We start from the raw sequence: 4,935 nt of genomic DNA on the forward strand, positions 1-4,935 counted from the left end.
TGAGGTCCGCTGTGCTGTAGAATTTAGTTTGATCCCTGATTAAACACATATGAACTAGTTAATCATGTTCTTCAGGAAGTTACAGGCAGGTTTGTTTGATCAGTGTTGGAGCTACTGTAAACTCTTTAGTACAGCATACCTTGATGGTCAGAGTTGAGAAAACTTAAGCCTACATTACGGTTATGGGCCACCAGATTAAGGAGAAGCTGTGAGAGAAGCTGTTGTGTCATTCTATAATTTATGATCTTCATCTTAAAAGACATTACTACATCGCTTTGACCTTCACCAATCACCTCAGCAAACATCCTGCTCTCCACACTGATGATAACATCAGATGAAAATCTCAGCCGAAGCACCTAAAGAAGTGAACCAGTGACTTCCCTCCTGTTTTTATTCCTCAAGCCATCCCTTACGGAAAGAAAGAAATATATATTTTATTATATATGAACGGTCAATATATTAAACAAAATTTCAGTATATTGGTAATTATATAGAATAATATATTGTGGTAATATATTACAATATATTGAATAATACATAAGGAATTGCCGCTTTCCATATATTGGGGAATATGTCACATTTATATGGGAATATGTATTATCAATATATGAACACAATTCAAGGTAAATATTTATTTTAATATATTTTCATATATGGAATTATATATTTGTAAATATATAAATATTGGCTACACATATAATTTAACATACAGTATCTCACAGAAGTGAGTACACCCCTCACATCTTTTCATGTGACAACACTGAAGCAATAATAACACTTAATAATATTACAGTTACTTTCCATAAAACAGCTTAGTTACTTAGTTACTTTTGATGCCTCAACCCCGCTGATTTAAAATCCAACAATCAAATAATTCCTAGATTTATTTTCATAATTTTCACGACTCGTACATGCATGTGATGTCCCCAGTGCAGCAGGAAAGCTTGGAATATGGAAAAGCAGATAGAAATACTGCATTATCGGCATGTGGTACATTATATTAATATAATATAATTTAAAATATTTTTTGAAAATTAAACAGTTTCTTACAAACTCTTTTGCATGCCATTTTGTCCCAGAAAACACAAGGTTTACATAGTATATTAGATCAATATATTAATAGTGTTGGGGAAAGTGTGTTATAATATTGCATTACTTCCTAAAAAAGTAACTAATTGCATTACTTGTTGACTTTTTATGGGAAGTAATGCATTACACAACTTTTGCGTACCTTTTTAATTATGAGCAGGGCTTGATTGTTTGTTATTAACAAAGAGTTCTATTTATAGCAAATGTAAAAGCCCTTTCACACCAAAAAGTGTAATGAACAAGCCTCAGGCTGAAGTAAAAGTAAATTCACGTCTGTACAGGAGAAGGTTCAACACTCTTCAGCAATAAAAAAAAAAACAATGAAGCACAATTGTTAGTTTATCTAAAATCACTTTTGCTTAGTATGGTTGAACTGGATCATCAATGGTCAGCAGCAAAGACATTGGTTAATAAAATGGGATGGGCAGGTTTGCATCATATTCTGAGTTTGCATTTCATGGTTTTAATTATAGATGAATACTGAATCTTTTTTTGCAAGTGAAATGAATTAATGCATGTTCACATTTAGTCTAGAACTACAGTAAGATCATGTTCACGCAGTGAACACTACCGATTTCTCTCAACATGGGGACAGGAGACTTGTCAGTCAATAAATGGGAAAACAAAGCAACTGGCGTTACATTTTTGAAAAAGTAACTCAGATATTTTCTTGTAAATAAAAAAGTAATGCGTTACCCCCAACACTGTTAATTGATCTGGACTATCAGAGTCCCTAAAACAGGAACAGAGCTGTAAAGACAAAACCCCCAACCTCCAATTTTTCGGCCATCATGCCACCCCCTCCTCCTGCACTCAGTCTCATCTGCATGAGGTCGTTTATAGCATTCTGGTCACCTAGAGAACAAACACAGAGTATATAAGCAAAATGGCTGTGGTCTGTAGAAAGTAGTCAAAGTGTGTGTTTGTTTTGGTATGCTTGCATGAAGGTTAAAACAGACGGAGAACTCCATGTGTGAGCATTTCCAAAGACCCTGTAAGGCCAGTCTTCACTCAGTGGCCATATTTGCAAAGTTCCTAAGAAGCAATTTCCAGTAATGCAGGTATAGAAAGTATACAGTGTGTGCAGAATTATTAGGCAAGTTGATATTCTGGTCATTTTTTTCCAAGAACATTTGACCAATTCCAAACCACATCAATCTTAATAACTACTATTGATTTTGTATTTAATAATTTATAAGTGATATATAATTGTCCATGAAGGCTGATAGTCAGAAACTTCTTATTTCAGGTGTGCAGAATTATTAGGCAGGTTTTCCTTTACAGATAAAATGAGCCAAAAAAGAGATTGAACTCTAATTAAAAATTATTAAATGCCCATGAGAAGGATGCAATACTAATGCAATAATAGAATTAGCAAAGTTAAGGCATGATCATTGGGCAGCGAAATGCTCATTGGGTCAGCAAGGTCAGAAAAAAACAGGTGGAGAGGAAAAGACATGTTAATATAATATAATTTAAAATATTTTTTGAAAATTAAACAGTTTCTTACAAACTCATGTGATTTGATAAAATACATAACGAAATTTAATCGCATATGGGTAACAGAAAAATTACTTCAAGCTACACATGACAATTAATGAGATTAATACAACACTTGTACTTGAATGCCACTATCAATCACTATTGAGTCAAGTCAAGTCACCTTTATTTATATAGCGCTTTTACAATACAGATTGTGTCAAAGCACTTAACAGTATCAAATTGGAGGATAGAGTGTCAGTAATGTGTAATGATAAGATTAAACATTCAATTTTCAATTTTCAGTTAAAGGCATTTCATTATTGAATTATTGAGTGTTTGTAATAACTTCTGACTGCGATCCAATGTGGATTTTGGTCAAATGATGAGGCAGAAATATGTTGTTAGTAACATTCTAGAAGAATTTTATCTGGAAGATACACAGTTACAGCTTCTGTGGGGCGTGAAGAAAAAGTAATGTAACTAGTAGTGTAACTAATTACTGTTGCCAGAAAGTAATAAGTAACAATATTACCTTTGAAAGGAGTAACTAGTAGTGAGTAATATATTACATTCTTTGAGTAACTAACCCAACACTGGTTAATTTATAGATAAATATATATATATTTTACATATATATAACCAAATCTGACAAATATATTTTGTAATATATATCCATATATGTATGTTACATATATATAACCAAATCTGACCAATATATTTTGTAAAATATATCCATATATGTATGTATATATCCCGTAATGTGACTATACATGTGTGTGTATATATTAATATATAGTAAATATAATATTGTTAATGTCTACTAAATGTATGTGAAAATACATTTGTACTATATATATAGTACAAATGTATTTTCACATACATTTAGTATATTTATTAAATGTATGTGAAATATTAGTATATATATATATATATATATATATATATATATATATATATATATAAACTTGCTATGTGTACAGCGTTAGGCTAACGAGACTTGTCACAGCACTTACATATTATTGCTCTTTTGTTGGTTTGATTGCTATTGTCCTCATTAAAGTCGCTTTGCATAAATGATTAAATGTGGACGTTAATTTGCCTGAATCTGTATAGAATTGGGGACCTTTGTAGGCATATTGGGAATGTATTTTTGAGACATTTAATTTTGTGTGTAAACCCATCTGTTAATAAAAAGGAATGAGTGTTTTAATAAAGCTATGTACTGTATTGTTTCTGTCTTATTGCTAAATATATATTTTATATGTATCAATATATGGCTATACATGGTTCATGCATATATTGCAGAATATTGAAAAATGTAAGCACTAGAGTCCCATATATCAAAATATATTATTTCATATATCACATTATATTGTCACGGATCAGCTAGGCCAGGGATCCTCAAATCTGGCCCATGAGATCCACTTTCCTGCAGAGTTTAGCTGTAACCCTAATCAAACACACCAGAACATGCTAATCAGTGTCTTCAGGATCATTAGAAAAATCACAGACAGGTGAGTTTGATCAGGGTTGGAGCTAAACTATGCAGTGGATTGGACCTCCAGGGTAAGATTTGAGGAACCCAGAGCTAGGCTCATTCACCTCCCAATCACAACGCATTCCATCACCTGAGTATTAATGGCACGCACCTGCACATTATCAGCACCCTCATCAGCCAGCATATAAAAGCACACACACCTCACACCAGTTCAATGTCGATCTCGTTTCGTTTGAAGTGGACTGATGCTACTACAGCTAGTAACCTGTTTACTTACCTTCTGTCTCCAGTGTGTTCCTCCCAGCTCTGCATTGTCTGTGTCCAATTTTTACATATTAAACAACAGCATATTGTTTTTGTGTTTTATTTTATTAAAAAAATTTTCGGGCCCCTCTCTTGGACGAAAGAAAGTTCTGTCCCTAGTTTTTTGATGGACATGATTCTCTTTATACTGTTATTTTACAGGGATGGATGTTGCGTTAACTCGAAATCATGGCTGATAACATAACTTCATTTAAATATTCAGGACATGCAAAATGTTTGATAAAGTAGAACTTATACTTACTATTATTTAAACGTTTCAATAAATTTGATGCATTTCATATGAAAACATATATTTGAACTGATTATGATTTGACACTAGAGGGAGCTGTCCACAGTTTTTATGGTGAACTTATGCTATAAATCCAATGCATTGAATGTTAATAAAAGTCATTAATAAAGTGATACCTTAAAAATATGTAGGTATCACCAAGACTAGTTTTGACTGACATTTTATAATAGAGCAAGGTTGTGAAAGCCCAGGAAAAGATACACACAGGGTAGACATGAAAAAGGCCTATGTATCTTTAATGTGTCTTAATGAT

The sequence above is a fragment of the Onychostoma macrolepis genome, chromosome 01 (assembly GCF_012432095.1).
Source record: "Onychostoma macrolepis isolate SWU-2019 chromosome 01, ASM1243209v1, whole genome shotgun sequence".
NCBI lineage: Eukaryota > Metazoa > Chordata > Actinopteri > Cypriniformes > Cyprinidae > Onychostoma > Onychostoma macrolepis.